This window comes from Planococcus citri, chromosome 4 (assembly GCF_950023065.1).
Source record: "Planococcus citri chromosome 4, ihPlaCitr1.1, whole genome shotgun sequence".
In the NCBI taxonomy this organism is placed as follows: Eukaryota; Metazoa; Arthropoda; class Insecta; order Hemiptera; family Pseudococcidae; genus Planococcus; species Planococcus citri.
The window spans coordinates 62,553,921-62,572,037 of NC_088680.1; the positions used below are offsets into that span (position 1 = coordinate 62,553,921).

An 18,117-nucleotide genomic window follows, 5' to 3' on the forward strand; every position below is an offset into this window, starting at 1 on the left:
CCAGGTCTCCCATGGCAAGTTCTTTTTACTGATAAGCTCAAGTATAGTACCAAACCATACACGCGAAAGATCGCACTTTCCGTATCGTATAGACAATCTGCCTGCAGCGTGTAAGCTCAGGCAGGCATCGTTCGGCACATAAATTCCGATTCTTTCGGATTTCTCACACAAAGTCATCGTGACATTCGTGTGTGAAATCTTGGCAATCTACGAAGTATAAGGTAATTGGTACAGCTACATCTATAATAGTACTCCATCTCATATACCATAATATATATCTTTTACAAGGTAAATACTCGTTGTACCTATTCAAGATATCTGTGTTCTACGAGTACCTATGTACGAAGTCGAAACTGTACCCATATTCCAACATTTACCCTGCGCGGCGAAAGGTTAATACGCGCGTAATTCTCGCAGCAATCATATTGTTAAGCAATATAAACGCGCGGTGTAAAATTTTCAGAGAGAGAGAGAAAAAAGTTCATTATCCGATGGCAGATAATTATCGTTATGGTTAAATAGATGTTGACTGCGTTCGAGAACCGGAAGCGTAAACCTTTAAAACAAGCAGATGATATCATTCAGGCATTAACCGTTCGTCAGCTGGCGTAATTCAAATCGAAATGCTTCATTGAGTATTTTTTTCACGCCTCTGTAAACGTCCAACTTATACCGATAAATCTGGCGACATGGTAAGATACCATTTTATAGTTACACGATCGTTGGGTGTGATTTTATTTTAAAATTTACCTAAACCTCGGTCTCGTCTACATTGGCTTCATCGCCCTCATCATCATAATAGTCGTATAGTCTCTCCATCGTATACTATGGTGGATATTTTCATGTTGTATCGTCGTGTCTCGTACATTTCCAACCAGGTATTTAAATCATGTCTACGTCGATTTTTTTCAACAACAACAACAAACCAAACCGTAGCCAAAATGGCAAAGCACTCAAATCGCGCCTGCTCCTTCCAGAATACAAATGTAATTTTAAAACGTAATATTTCATACAAATTCCCGTCACCGTGGCCGCCGCCGCCGCCGCCATCGCGTCGTGAACCCAGTCAAAGAAATATTATAAAGTAATTTATATTTAAATCGTGACTCGAAACACAGAGTGTACTGCCAATGCAGTAGCCGGCGCTGTTGGCCTGTTCACTGCTCAGCTCGGCTCGGTTGCGGTTCAAATGTGCGAGGCCCCCTTAATTAAGCTCCGTAATTTCGAATCTATTTCGTAATTTCTCAAAAAGGTTTCGCGGTCTGCGTTGTACGTAATTACAAAGCTCAAAGAGAAGCCGAATCACTATACGAATCTGATGCCTTCTTGGAAGAGAGAAATTTGTCGCATGCTCGTCTATCTATATTTCCCAGAAGTTCAAAGCCATCTCCATCATGTAGGCACTGATTTCAACAAAAAAGAAAAATGAGAATGCAACTTGTTCTCTAATATGATTAATCCGTCGGAAACGAATATCAAACGATCAAACCTACTTATGAAATGGCCCTTCAACTACTTTGCAGATGAAGTATTGTTGCTAGATACATACCTTCGTAGAATGAATGGAACGAAATTCTACATGGTGTCAAAAACCATTTCAAATGTACGTACATCTATGTCGAGAGAATCATTTAATCGCCATTTTCTGCCAACATACAAATCCTCTGCCAAAAATTAGAGTTGTCAATTCTGTCAAAATAGACATTTTCTGTCAAAAATTGAAGTTCTCTGTCAACAAAATTACATTTTTTCCTGCAAAAAATTGATATTTTAAACTAAATATGACGTTCTTTGGCAAAATCTGCCAAAAAAATCAATCAATCAATCAATTTTATTAATGAAATTCTCTGCAAAAATAACATTTTTTGTCGATGACATTGTTTGGCCAAAAATTGATGAGTATTCTACCCCGCCAAAAATTTGTATTCTTTGACGAAGATTAATGTTTTCTGCCAAAAAATTCGTATTTTCTATTACTTTTTGCCAGAAAGTTCACTTTTTATGCCAGAGTGACATTTTTTGCCAAAAATTTAAATCCTCCGCAAATTTTTTTTTCGCCAATGTCATTCTTTTACCAAAAATTCGTATTTTTTATCGAAAATTATTTCAGTAAAATTAGGTGAGATTCAGCAAACACTGGGTACTTGAAAATTTGTTCAAGTGTCATTAATATTCAAGTACTAGAAAAAATATCCGAAAAAGTGCCATAAAAAAACGTAAAATTGATCAAAAAAAGTAAACACAAGAAATTGTTTAAAAAAATATACTTATCTACTTATTCAGAAAATTTTTTTTATGTATCAACATTTTTCAAGAGTTGTTATTCCTTTAAGCATTGAACTTTTTTTCAAAAAATTGAAATTTTTCTTGGAAATACGATTTTTGTGAAACATGATCAAGTTTTCCCCCCCAAAATTTTCATTTTTTACTAAAAAAGGTCACTTTGGCCAAAGTGGTCACTTTTTACCAAAAATTGCGACTTTTGCAACAAATGGCCACTTTTGCTGCTAAAATAGGTACCTAGTGATTTTTTGGCAAAAATGGTCACTTCTGCTAAAAGTGGCTACTTTTGCACAAAAATTGTCACTTCGCCCAAAATTGGTCACTTTTACCAAAAAGGTCACTTTTTCCAAAAAAAATAGTCAATTTTGCCAAAAATAATTTTTTGCAAAAATAGGTACAGTGATTTTTTAGTAAAAATGGTCACTTCTGCCAAAAATTGCTACTTTTGCACAGAAATTGTCACTTCGCCCAAAATTGGTCACTTTTACCAAAAAGGTCACTTTTTCCAAAAAAATAGTCACTTCTGCCAAAAATAATTTTTTGCAAAAATAGGTAAGGTGCACCGGGGGAAGTTGGAATTTGGGGTAAGTTAGAAAACTTGCTCTAGCGCCTAGAGGTTTATATCTGGCAAAGTGCCACCAAAGGTGACTTGAGGGTACTACCCCTACTTCATCACGGCATAAAAATTTTCGCGATTCAGTTTCATTTTAGATGTCTTTGGTTCAATTGTATTTTGTTGTTGTTTTGAACTTGTTTTGAATTTGGTCTAAAATACAGACTTTCTATTTCTTAGTTTTTCGCATATAGCGGACGAACCGTGCGTCCTAGTGAAAATCTGATGAGAGTGATCTCAAAGAGAATTAAATTCTCTACAATTTTGTAAATGTGCAATTTTTCTAGGACGCTCGGTTTGTGATCTACGCCTCTGCAAAGTTTAGCCTGTTCTGACTTCCCCCAATTGGGGTAAGTCAGGACAGTTTATATTTTATTTTTATTCCACTGAGCGAAAGCTACTGTGTCAATCGCGCTCAAATTTTTACCATAGGTTAAGAACCCTTATGGGAACCTACATAATAAATTTGATCCATATTGGTTCATTAGAAGGGGAGTAACAGCTGGTCAACGTTTAAATTGCGAAAAATCATTCTGACTTGCCCCGGTGCACCTTATAGTAATTTTTTGGTAAAAATGCAGGTCACTTTTGCTCAAAATTTGTCACTTCATCCAGAAATGGCCACTTTTGCCAAAAATAGTCACTTTTCCTAACATAAAGTAGTGATTTTTTTGGCAAAAATGGTCACTTTTGCATGAACACGGTCACTTTGCCCATAAATGACCACTTTTGCCAAGAATGGCTACTTTTGCCAAAAATGGCTACTTTTACCAAAAATGCCTACTTTTGCACAAAAATGCCTACTTTTGCACAAAATTGGCCACTTTTGCACAAAAATTGATACTTTACCCAGAAATGATCACTTTGCCAAACAATGACCATTTCTGCCAAAAAATCGTCACTTTTGCCAAAAATGTTTTATTTTTTCCCATAATAGGTAAGTAGATAGTGATTTTTTGGCAAAAATGGTCACTTTGCCCAAAAATGGCCATCTTTGCCAAAAAGGTCACTTTTTGCCCAAAAATGGTCACCTTCCCCAAAAATGGCTACTTTTGCCAAAAATGGTCACTTTGTCCAAAAATTGTAATTCTTACCTAAAAAGGTCACTTTTTCACAAAATGGTCACTTTTGCACAAAGAAATGGTCACTTTGGCACAAAAATGGCCACTTGCCCATAAATGACTAATTTTGCCAAGAATGGCTACTTTTGCACAGAATTGGTCACATTTGCACAAAAATTGTCACTTTACCCAGAAATGATCCTTTTGCCAAACAATGGCCAATTTTGCCAAAAAATCATCACTTTTGCCAAAAAATCGTCACTTCTGCCAAAAATGATTATTTTTCGCTATAATAGGTAGATACTTACCTATTGATTTTTTTGCAAAAATGGTCACATTGCCCAAAAATGGCCACCTTGCCCAAAAATGGCTACTTTTGCCAAAAATGGTCACTTTTGCCAAAAATTGTAATTTTTGCCAAAAAGGCCACTTTTGCCAAAGTTATCATTTTGTTCACCAAAAATCAAGATTTTCCTCTTAAAGTGGGCATTATAGTCCAAATTGAGTTTTTTCCTCAAAAAATGACATTTTGGTAGGTACTGCATTTATTTTGAAAGATTTCCATTTCATTGCTAAATTGACACTTTTGACCAAAATGTAATGTTTTCTGCCAAAATTGACAGTTTTTCAGAAAGTTTACATATTGCATGCTGAAAAATGAAAATTCTTCATTTTTACCAAAAATGCTCATTTAGAAAAAAAAACAAAAAACAAAAAAACGTTCCTACCTCCCAAGTATTTTTTTTTTTGCAAGAATACCTACTTACTCTTTTTGTATTAAGTGATTGTTTTCTCGTGCAAATTGAAAAAACAGTAGTTATGTATAAGTACCTACCTGTTCACATCAAACAAAAAGAATTTAAAATTTCGATTGGGTGACCAGTATTTTTGTAAATTTTTTTCTGGTCTTAAGTTAGTTCAACTCGTTTTGAGATGAAACTAATTTGAAAATAATTGGAATAATTTGAAAGATTTGAAAGCAATAATATCAATAAACCCTCTTACCTTCCGATCATTCTGTAAGAAAATATCATCATAAAAGAATAAAATTTCTGAATGAATATAGGTACCTGTAACGTAGCTCTATATCGCGCCCCAGCTCTAATAGTCTGGTATTACATACTTTTCAAGTACTGGTACTGGTACATCTACATACCAAGACCTGCTACGTACCTATCGACAAACGCTGGTCCGCATTAAGAACAACGAAACGCCATTAAGATTTCCATTTGATGTTACATCATTGCTAGGCGATATCAAAGTGTCATCGCGCATTAAGACTTCCATTATTTATGCGCATACGTAGGTAAATACCTCGCCTCTAACTATAAGTCGTACAGATATGTAGCTCTAGCTATAGAGAAGTATAGAAGGTACGAGTATAATGCCGTAAGAGTATATCCGTTTTGTCGGTGTTGCGTATAATTTTTCTAACGACATTGACACCGTAAATAACTGTTCTTTTTTTCTATACATTTTTTTCTCGCCCGCTGCATCCTGCACCTATCGTATAATATGAAAGCATTTCTGCAGCTAGCAAAAGTGCTGTATCTTCACCTATTACCTACCATAGGTAGTGGAGTAGCTGAGAGACATCGAGAGTACCAGAAATCTACTTCTCAACAATTGACGTTTCGAGTTGTTGGTTCGAACACGTACCGAGATGTCCTAATTATCGCCGTGTGTCCTTTCATTTTGGTAATAATAACTTGGCTGGATATTGAAAGGTAGCCCGGGCTACTGGAGAATTTTCACATCGCTGTTGAGGAGACATTTCGCATCACTGTGTGTATGATAGTTGATGGTACTGGGACTGATGATGAGCTCGTGCCAGTATCTTGTGCTTTTATATGTCTTCTTTTATGAATAACTATTCGTATAATATTTAGCTATGCAGTCTGCCTCTTTACTTCTCTCTCTTCCTCCTCTTATAATCTAATTCAACCTAGTTTTACTATAGGTACTTAATATATAAGCGAAGCGTGAGTGATCGCACGTACTGTTAAACGCGCGAATCGTGAGCACCGCGAATACAGTTTTCAAATCTACCAAGACGGCCGAATTATTAAAACCCAAAGCTGCTCCTCGATCTCGCACTCTTCATAGAGAAGATATACGAGTAAGTCAAGAAGAAAACAGACGCAAGCTGCGTGTAATTTATCATAATTGTAATTAAAGGTTATCGTACGACCGCGCCGCAATGATAACGTTACATATCAGGGTGGTCCTTCATCGAAGAAGGGTTGTGAACTAATGAACCACTTTTTTTTTTTGTGACTGACGTGCCACTACACCGCCGCACTGGAAGGGTTAAAGTACCTGTGTACCTGTACCTATATCCGATGATGCGGATGCATCGCATAGCATCGTTCACTTGGTGATTATTTTCGGTCAGGTGTGTCTACGGTGATTAGAATTTTTACACGGAGTCGTTTTATCGCCGCTGCGGTTACATAATTGTGACCCAGTCATGTGTTATCGCCTATCGGTGATTCAAGTCGGATGTTTTAATGCGTTAATGCGTCAAACATGATCGTGATACTATAAAGGTGCACGTGAAAATATACGTATTTTGTACCTCTCTACTTACCTATATGGGTAGGTACTTTGATGTATATAGGTTTCAATCTTCCGATGTTTAAATGATCCGATTGCCGAAAGAATTATACCGAAGAATTTATCAAGTCCATTAAGAAGTCAGATCACAAGGTGAAATGCATCATATTGGAAAGACCGATGTGGATACATGAAAAGATGACTTGGTTATTACTTAGAAGTTGGAATTCGAGATGCAGGCTTTTTTAAGGCGGGATATTTGGTTTCTTTTTTGAGGTGTAGACTATGAAGGTGGAGTTCAATTATTGAAAATTGACGCGTTTATGAAATTATGTCCATATTACAAATATTTAATCGATCGCATCTGCAAGAATATTATTTGTGAGAAAGCAGCCACCTACCATTCAAAAATAGTATTTTTTCAATGAAAAGAATAATTTTTTTTAAAAGTGTCTTTCAATTTTTGAAAAATTAGGAGTAGGATGATTATGTCCTGAAAAAAAAAAATGTAAATTTTCGGTACAAAATGTCAGAAGTGTCAAGCTTGAAAAAAAAACGTTAATTTTTGGTGGAAAATGTCAATTTTGTATAATGCTTATTTTGTCAAAAAAGATAATTTTTTTTTAAAATGTCAATTTTTGGGACAAGTGACATTTTTTGCCAAAAATTGAAACTCGCCGCAAATTTTTTTTGCCAATGTCATTCTTTGACCAAAAATTCGTATTTTTCATCAGAAATTATTTCAGTAATATTAATAGGTGAGATTCAGCAGGGTACTTGAAAATTTGTTCAAGTGTCATTAATATTCAAGTACCTACATGAAAAAATATTCGAAAAAGTGCCATAAAAAACCGTAAAATTGGTCAAAGAAAGTAAACACAAAAATTGCTTAAAAAAATATACAAAATACTTATCTACTCTGAAACAAATTTTTTTATCAACATTTTTCAAGAACTGTTATTTTTTTAAAGCATTGAACTTTTTTCAAAAAATTGGCATTTTTTTGAAAATTATTTAACATTTTTAAAAAATTGCATTTAAAAAAAATTGCATTTAAAAAAAATTGGCATTTCAAAAAATCATGACTTTTTTTTGCCAAAATCGATACCTAGTTTTCTTCCAAAATTGACCTTCTTCCAAAGAATTGACATGTTTTCTCAACAATTAACAAAAATAAAACTGAGTAGAAAATTGGCATTTTCAACTTTGTACCACATAACTCATCATAAGTAATAAAATTATGTATTTACCTGATCGGAGTCGTCATCTTTTGACCAAAAATGTGATTTTTTTTGACAAAACTTGATTTTTTAGAACCGTAATTGTATGATGAAAACCAACTTTTGCTGCAAAAATTACCATTCTTTTGCTGCCACAAATTGACATTCTGTCATAACTCGACATTTTCTGCCAAGATGTAAACATCGTTTTCGTCAAAATTTTCATTTTTTGTCCTAAATCGTCGTTTTTTGTGAAACATTATCAATTGTTGTCAAATGTATTGTTAATTATTTGCCAAAAATTGTTTATTTTCCCAAAAACTGTAATTTTTTTTCCAAAAAAGTCACTTTTACCAAAATTGATCTCTTTCACCAAAATTGATCTCTTTTGCCAAAAATGGTCATTTTTACCAAAAATGGACACTTTTTCCAAAAATGGACTTTTTTTTTCCAAAAATGGTCACTTTTGCCAAAAAAAGATCACTTCTGCCAAAAAAAGATCACTTTTGCACACAAATGGTCACTTTGCCCAAAAAATGGTAAATTTGGCCAAAAATGTTCAATTTGCCCAAAAATGGTCACCTTTGCCAAAAAATGGGCACTTTTGCACAAAATGGGCACTTTTGCTCAATAATGGTCGCTTTTGCACAAAAATGTGACTTTTGCCAAAAAGGTCACTTTAGCACATAAATCATCACTTTTGCACAAAAATGGTCACTTTGCTCCAAAGTGATCCTTTTTGCCAAAACTGGACACTAGCCAAAAAATGGTCACTTCTGTCAAAAATGATGATTCTTCTGGCCAAAAAAAGTTGTGATTTTTTGGCAGAAAAGGTCACTTTTGTCAAAAAAAATGGTCACTTCAGCCAAAAATGGCCACTTTTGCACAAAAATTGTCAATTTTGCCATAAAGGTCACTTTTGCACATAAATGGTCACTATCGCACAAGAATGGTCACTTTCCCTCAAAATGGTCATTTGTGCCAAAAAAGCCACTTTTGCCAAAAATGGTCAGTTTTGCAAAAAATGGTCAGTCTTGCAAAAAATGGCCACTTCTGCCAAAAATGATTCTTTTGTCAAAATAAGTAGTGATTTTTTTGACAGAAAAGATTACTTTTGTCAAAAAAAATATTCACCTTTTTTGCACAAAAATTGTAAATTTCGCCATTTGGCATAAAAAGTCAATTTTTTGGCAAAGAATAATAAGTTTTGACAGAAAATACTTACCACTTTTAGGTCAAAGATTGTCGTTGACAAAAAAAATGTCATTTTCGCGGAGAATATCAACTTTTTGGCAAAAAATGTTACTTTGCAGAGAATTTCAATTTTTTGGCAGAAAATGTCACTTTGGCATAAAAAGTCAACTTTTTGGCAAAAAATAATAGAAAATACGAATTTTTTGGCAGAAAACATCAATCTTTGTCAAAGAGTACAAATTTTTGGCGGAGCAGAATACTCATCAATTTTTTGCCAAACAATGTCATTGACAAAAAATGTTATTTTTGCAGAGAATTTCATTTTTTTGGCAGATTTTGCCAAAGAACCTCATATTTGGTTTAAGTAAAATATCAATTTTTTGCAGAAAAAACATGTCATTTTGTTGGCAGAGAACTTCAATTTTTGACAGAAAATGTCTATTTTGACAGAATTGTTTGTATGTTGGCAGAAAATGGCGTTTAAATTATTCTCTCGATATAGATGTAGTTACGTACATTTGAAATAGTTTTTGACACCATGTAGAATTTCGTTCCATTCATTCTATGTAATAATTTTGGCATCTTTGAATAAATTTCAAGGCAGCAAATAACTTTAAAATGGACCAAAACGCCATATTGACATCTGGAAAGAAGTCGACTTTTTAAAATCCTACCTACCTATATTTTAATTTTAATTTATTTGCAAAATGATAATATCGGAAATTCGCAGGGCAACAGGTTGATATCTATTAAGATACCACACTCGGATTAAACCACAAGAAGAATTTGTTTATAAATTTAATATGCAACCAGGTGCGGCGGCCGTCACCTTTCAGTAAACCACCATCGTAAACAAGGATAGTAAATTTCCTGGCATTTGAGAATAACACTAAGAATTCCGCTTTCTTTCGATGAATAAAAATTGGCGAAAAATAAAAAATTAAACCGGTCCAAAATTGACCTATTAAACACATAAGCTGACCGTCAAAGTAGGTACCTCAATGCACATAAATATTCGATTTTATTTCACACAGTATTATAATAGGTACAGCTATTTTTGGAACATCTTCCTGTTTGAAAAAGAGTAAGATTGCTTCGAAATGTAAAAATTTTAATTCCATTTTCAATGGCATGATATCATCTTTCTCACATCTCGATTTTTTAACATACCTACCCATAAACTTATCAATAACGGATCCAATACATTAAAAAATTGCATTCCAACCAATTTCTGAATTTTTTCTCGTCTCAAAAGTCACCTCATCACCTTACTTACTTGTACTCTTAGTCGATATTCGGAAATGAAAAATTACAAAAATCACGATGTCATCGATCTTCTTCTCGGTTCTTCGCCAACGCAACGTTGCATTCGTGGGATGACGAAGATGGCGGATAGCGGAAGAAAGAAACGGAAAAATCGATCGAGACTCGAACCGTGTAGCCTACGGGTTGAAAAAAAAATAATAATAACCGTTTAAATGACGGAAGAAAATCGATAAAAATGTGTGTTAGTGAATTATTACGTCGTCGTGGTATTCGTTGTATTTCGCGTAATAAATATCGCCATGCAAAATATTATAAGTGCTTAAGAACTCTCAAGAAGAGCACGACTGGCGATCTAAAGTTGAACTCTTCTTTGGATCGAATATTCCCACGAAGATGGTAGAATTTTTTGAGCGAATTCGAACGAAGAAAGGGGGGAATTTGTTCGGTGAGGAATAAAAAATGGATCTTTCAGGATTCGAAGATTGGCAATTTCACAAAAGATTACAAAAATCTTTCCTCATATTCCCCAACTTTTGTAAGGCCTACGTCAAAACACTGGACTATCGATGAAGGGAACCCTTGAAGGGGGGGGATGAGTGAAATAGGGGTTCCCAATTTGTGGAATAGATACACATCAATTTTAGCAAAGATGTTCTCGATATTGATCCGACTTCCTGGTATGAATTTGGCCAAAACAACATCTCTAATTCGAACATCATGTAATATGATTACTTTACATCTGTCTGGAGTACTGTACACGTAAAGTAATCCATTATAACGTTATTTCAGTGATTAGATATAGCATATTCAAAACATCGCCGATAATCAGAGCGTAAAGATGTGAATGATTCCGTACTCGTACAGTGCACGTTTGGCTTGTACTCGTACTCGTATTCGCGGAATATATGTGTGGCTTACTCGGTCAATCAGCTATAATAAGCGAGTAGCCACATCTCTGCGGATCCGCTGCCTGTTAATATAATTAACGAAATTAACCACGTTGCTGTGTATTCTACCAGGCATAAGGTCTGCACATGTACAAGCAGTTGCATAAAAACAGCCACACAGCAATAACCTGTAACTGCTCTTGAAGGTTAACGAGGAAGTACGCTTTTGTACAATAGGACGAATTCGACGATAACCGTGACAAAATTATTGCAATTTACAAGTCGTAATCGCAATCACCGATAACGCTATGGGAAAAGATACTTTGCCAATTGCAGCATTTTAGAACGATGAACCATAGACATCTCAGGCTTCAGGTTTCAGGCTTCTGGCAGACCAAAAAATCCATCCAATAGGTATACCAAAGTCTCTCGATCCAGTCAGCTGAGTTGAAATCAGGTTACATCTACATGAACATGAAGACTGTGAAGGTTGAGCCATTGCAATAGGCATTTATCTACCTATAGGCTGCTCATAGAACAATACTGATTTTTACATATCAAAAGCCCGCAGCTGAATAGCCCAAGTTATCAGCAACGAGTGAGGTCAGCAAAATACACGAGCACGAAAGTGAAAATGGAGACAAATGAGACGTAATTTTTTTTTTTACATTTAAACACTTTGCATCGCGGTGAGATGAGATAGACGAGAAGAATTAATGTCTTCGAATACCAGCAGCGTTACGGTGGTATTACTAAATAGTGATGTCATCGGTTCAACCATCGCGGAGTCGTTTGCTAATTCGTTTTTTTTCCTATCTGTTGTGTGAGATGATTTCGGTGTGCGAAATCGAAATTTCATCATTACGTGATTATTAGCGGATATTTTTTCCTCTTGTTTTAGGAACAAGCAGTATGCTCTATAGTAATATTGTATGGATGGAGTTGTGCTGGGAAAATTGATTGTAAGGACAGATAGAAGTAGGTACATGTACGAGTAGATATGGTTCTTCTCCTCTGTATTGTCTTAATGATTGTCGCAAGATGATTTAAAATTTTGATAATGTATGATAAGAATAAGACAGATGTTCTTACATCATTCGCACAACACAGGATATCTTCAAAAAGGCCTCAATGTGGTGATGGGAGGAGGGGGGGGGGAGGTTACGAGTGGGTTGCTCGAATGGAGATCCTCCAGGACCAGGAAACAAAAGATGATTAAGTTTATGGAAATTAGTTATACAATTTTAATATCTCCTTGAAAATTTTTCCAATTCACTTCTCAATTTTTTTTTAGAATTCACAGAAAAAATTTTAAACACAGCCTTTTGTTTGGAAACATACTAACTTATATAATATATACATTTAAAAAAATTTTTTTGAACAACTTGGACAGCTCAGAGAAGAAAAATGTTTGCATTACAATAAAATTGAAACAAAACAGTGGAGAAAAATCATTTTAAAATTGTGAGATCTAAAAAAAATTGATTAAAGAATTGAAATTCTTGACGGCTAATACCTAAATTTTAATGTTTATTCTGAACTTTAACAAATTTTGATTTTCAATAAAATAAAAATTTGTGTGCCGAGCAAAAGCGCAAAAATTTTGAAAATTGGCATAAATTGCATTTGCGAATTCGAAGAAGAAAATGAGATGTAAGGATTTCATTTTTTTTTCAAAAGTGGACATTATTCACGAAAAAATGACTTTTTTAAAATCAAAAATGTAGATTTTTGGTCATGAATGGACGCAGCTGTCAACAATTTACATTTTCCATCAGAAATTGATATCTCTAACCATAAATTGACTTCTTACAACATTTCTGTCGAAAGTTTACATTTTACATCAAAAATAAGTGACCTTTTATGCACAAAAATCAATTTGGCATCGCTTTTGCAATTAAATTATAGCTGATAATAATGCATAATATTTCCTGCGATTAATTTATGGTAGATAGTAGGTACCTACCTACCTATTTTTTTTTGTTGCTAAAATTGACATTTTTTCACCAAAATGTAACTTTATGAAAAAGTCGACATTTTATTCCAACATTTGACATTTTTCAAAACTACCAGTAAGGTATAAACACTTACATTTTTTCCCCCAAAAATTGACCCTTTTTTCCAAAAAAAGACCTTTTTTTAAAAAGTTGACCTTTTTCCCCAAAAATTGACCTTTTCCCCAAAAAACTGACATTTTTTTGAAAAATTGACCTTTTTCCCCAAAAATTGACCTTTTTTCCCAAAAACTGACTTTTTTTCCAAAAATTGATATTTTTTTCAAAAAATACAACTTTTTATTCAAAAATTGGCATTCTCTCCCAAAAATTGACATTTTTTATTTTTTTCCCAAAAATTAGCATTTTTACCTAAAATTGACGTTTATTCCCAAAAATTGACCTTTTCCTCCAAAATTTAACTTTTTTCCCCCGAAAATTGACTTTTTTCACCCAAAAATTGACCTTTTTCACCCAAAAATTGATATTTTCCCACAAAAGTTAACCTTTTTTCCCAAAAACTGACCTTTCCCCCCAAAACTGACCTTTTTTTCCAAAAATTGGTATTTTCTTTCAAAAAATCAACTTTTTATTCAAAAATTGACATTTCCTCCCAAAAATTGACATTTCCTCCCAAAAATTGACATTTCCTCCCAAAAATTGACATTTTTACTTAAAATTGGCATTTATTACCAAAAATTGACCTTTTCCCAAAAAATTGACCTTTTTTTCAAAAGTTGACCTTTTTTCCAAAAGTTGACCTTTTCTCCAAAAATTGACATTTTTTCTAAAAAAAATCAACTTTTTTCAAAAATTGAAATTTCTTCCCAAAAGTTGACATTTTTATCAAGAATTGACATCATTTTCCAAAAATTGGCATTTTTACCAAAAATTGGCATTTTTACCAAAAATTGGCATTTTTACCAAAAATTGTCATTTTTACCAAAAATTGGCATTTTTACCAAAAATTGGCGTTTTTACCAAAAAATTGGCATTATTACCAACAATTGGCATTTTTACCAAAAATTGGCATTTTTACCAAAAATTGGCATTTTTACCAAAAATTGGCATTTTTACCAAAAATTGGCATTTTTACCAAAAATTGGCATTTTTACCAAAAATTGGCATTTTTACCAAAAATTGGCATTCTTACCAAAAATTGGCATTCTTACCAAAAATTGGCATTCTTACCAAAAATTGGCATTTTTACCAAAAATTGATTTCCCCCAAAAATTGGCATTTTTACCAGAAGTTAACATTTTTTCTTTTTTTCAAAAATTGACATTTTTTCCCATCTACAAGAATTGAGATTTTTCCTCAAAAGTCGACATTTTCCTCAAAGGTCGACATTTTAACCCACAAATGAACTTTTTTTCCAAAAATTGGCATTCTTTTCTTAAAATTCTTTTTTTTTTTAAATTAGCATTTTCCCCCAAAAGTCGACATTTTTACCGAAAATGGACGGTTGTGAAAAATGTGCATTTTTTCCAAAGAGACGATCTGCCAATTTTGCCACAAAATGACTTTTCTATCAAAATTGTCATTTTTTTTGGATAACCAGTAAGTATTAAAAATTTCTGCCATTCGATTACATTTCGTAAAAATATATATTTTCTGCCAAGTGTCAAAATTTTTATTGCCGAAATTGACCTCTTTTGCCGAAAATTGTCTTTCTGTCTACAATATTACCCCCCCCCCCTCCTTACAAGTTACTTTTTTTTTGCAGGAATCAACTGGTTTTGGCTAAAATTTGAATTTTTTCAAACAAAAATTGACCTTTTCTCTTTGTGAAAAATGATTGATATTTTTTGTCAAAAATCGTCATCCTTTCTCCCAAATTTATATTTTGTGTTAAATTGTCATTTTTTTCGAAAATTGACATTTTTACCAACAATTTACAATTGTTGAAAATTTTGCATGTTTTTCCAAAAGATGTAAATTTTTGCTTTAAATTTTTGCTAAAGGTCAATAACATTTTTTACCTGCTACCAATTTTTTTTACACCATTTATTTTTGTGTCTAACTTTGACTCAGAATCTTACCGATCAAACTGACTTTCAAAATTGACATATTTTGCCAAACAATGGTTTTCTGTCGAAATTAACTCCCCCCTCTCCCTCTTTCCCTTCCCTTTTTTTGTAAGAATCAACGGTTTGGACTCAAATTTACATTTTTTAAACCAAGAAAAAACCTTTTCTTTTTGTCAAAAATAATTCACAGAGTCTATCAAAGATCGACAAACCCCCCCCCCCTCTCCCAGCTCTCAAATTTACATTTTGTGCCAAATGGTCATTTTTGCCAATAATTGGCATTTTCCATCAATTATGCAAATATTTTGCGTTTTTTCCTAGATGATGTCGGTTTATCCACAAATTGACTTTTGTGTTGAAATTTACTCTTTTTTCGGGAAAACTGCTGAAAATTTCTGCCATTAATTCACATTTTTTGTCTGGAACGTACGAGTTTGCAAGTAGTTAATCAGACCATTTTACATTTTTTTCAAACCAAAAAGCGACCTTTTCTGTCATTTTGAGTTTTTGTCAATAATTGAAAATTTCTAGTCTGCCAAAAGCGAAATTTTCGGATATACATTGACTATTCAGCCAAATTTTCCCAAGTCAGTTTTCAGATAATGAGTCCTCAAAGTTGGCTGATTTCCCAAAAAATCTCCAATGCATAAAATTTATGAAATTGCGCTCAACCCTCTGAACAGTCAGGACGAATGCAGAAGAAAAGTGCTTGAATGACTTCATCTTAAAAGCATTTAAAACACGTTGCACAAAATAGGAACAAAATCGGTCTGAAACTCCGAAATTGGATATATTATGTACCTAGACCTATAAGGTATACCTAAATCTTGTAAGTTATTCACAGAAAAAAAAGTCCATGATTTAAATGGGTAATTAGGAGAATCTCAACTATCTAAGTAATTCTTACGAAAAAAAAAAACTCATGAAAGTAGTAGGTACCTTACCTACCTTGGTAATAATAAATTTTAACCGTATTAAAACTGTAAGTACTACCATAACTATTCAAAAAACACCCAATTTGGAATTCTTTCTTCTCTCCACTAAAACCGATTTCAACTTACTTATACCTATTCCATCGCATTTGAACCACAAGCTAATAAGAGTACGAGTATCCGTAACAACTTTGCTCTTTTTTCATCTCTCTCTCTCGTATTTTTTGTTTTTTTTGTTTTTTTTTTTTGAAGGCTACGATTTTTAACTGATTCATTATTTCGAACTAGAAAAAAAAAGGACCACACGAAACCCTAATAATCGTAAAAAATAATACTACATTGTCAACACACCTAGACGAGATATCGCATTACCATTCATTTTTTCCCATAATGCTTCTGTTATGTCGACGTATCTAAAGGACAGCGACGATTAAATGCCATGCCGCAAAGAATAGTCGAATGTACAGCATACCTAGGTCGAGTTTATCCGATTGTCGTATAGATAATTTATCGAATCCGGTGGCTGGAAATTTGGGACTGGGCGCGATTTTCAATGACCTTAGAAAAAATTCAAGTCGTAAACGATTTCGAGGATTAAACGAGCGTCTGCGGAAGAATTTGATTTTTACGAGCGTAGTATTTTTATTTATTTTATACGAAGATATCTTTTTCTTCTTTTTTCGGTAACTGGATGGTTGAAGTTTAATATTTGACAAGTTAACGATGAACGCATACCAACGAACCGCTCCTACATATAAAGAAGTAAAAATACCTTCATCAGAGATGATATTCGAATTGATTATCGTACACTGCATCCTTGGATTATAACTCCTTCTAGTTTTATCCGCGTTTCGTAATTTTTTCTCACGATCATTGCAAAACGTAAACGCAAAACCGATAATAACCATAATGATATGTTTTGTTTTAGGAATTGCCCTAGTAACTCGGATCGCTCCAAGCATGATCTACAATATTAGGCCTAATTCACGACCTAGTACAATAACAAAGGAATACTTCGTTCTTAGATTTTAGAATATGGGTAAGTTTTATTCTTTCCTTATTATTTTCCGAATAGTTTCTATAGTTTATAGGAATTGGTATTGGGAGAAAGTTATTAATTCGCGTACGGTACCATCGTTTAAATCGTATGTGTGTGTATGTTTTTTTTTTATATATATAATTTCCTAAAATACGTTTAATTAAACGTCCGATTATGAATTTCGAGAAAAGAACTGGTTTGGATGTACGATGAGGAAATACGATCGAGTACATTTTTTATAGGTAGAGGAATAATTTAATAGATACCTTTCATTAGCTTACCGCGGCACGCTGCTGGAGATGTTTTATGATAAACTTGTGCTCGTATGATATGTGGAAAAACTTTCGTCTATACGGACTAATGACCATATTTTTACCTGGCCAGCTGATGTTTTTAATGTCAACGTATATAAATGTTAAAAAATGTGGCGATATTAATCACGTGTATGGAAATTGATAGCGTAATTTTTTCGTATAAATTAACCTAATGTGTTTTTTTTTTTTTTCTAATGTTGGAATGTTGAAGGTTTGGTGCGAAATTGGTTTCGTTTCGTTTTAATTGATAGAAGATATTATTGAGTGTGAAGTTAATTTGGAGGCATTTTACACGGTTCTCAGATTATTTTTTGGTCGTTTTTTCTCCTCCTATTTCTAATTCTCGTCATTTTTTTGGTGCAGAGTAATTCGAGAAAGGATAAAAATACGAGTGATTAAAAATAAAAATAAAAAAAAACATTGAAATTATTTAAAACGTGGGAAAATGTTTTAAAATTCTTAAAAATTGACCTCCTTAGGCCTCAGCATTCTCCAGGATTCTCAAAAACACAACAAATGAGTAAAATTTTTGAAATTTTTGAAAATTGATGAACGAATTATTCACTGATTTCAGAAGGATTATCGAAATTTTCGAAACATTTTTAAATAGTTTTTCACTTGGTTTTAAAATAATTGCCCAAAATTTGAAAATCCTCCAAAAGTTTTGGAAATTATACTCGAATTATTGAAAAATTTGCCTCAAAATTCGTTAAAAATTGAAAAAATAT

The 18,117-nt window shown here is 33.4% G+C and overlaps 1 protein-coding gene across 2 annotated transcripts in view; it reads left to right on the top strand.

Annotated features, from left to right (window-relative positions):
* The window catches only part of LOC135845371 (uncharacterized), a 160,438-nt gene that overhangs the window by 88,044 nt on the left and 54,277 nt on the right, over window positions 1-18,117 (top strand). For both annotated transcript variants that reach the window (XR_010558739.1, XM_065363873.1), the window contains exon 3: window positions 16,965-17,075. The gene's annotated coding sequence lies outside the window, so the exon portion shown is untranslated. The remainder of the gene's footprint in view (window positions 1-16,964; window positions 17,076-18,117) is intronic.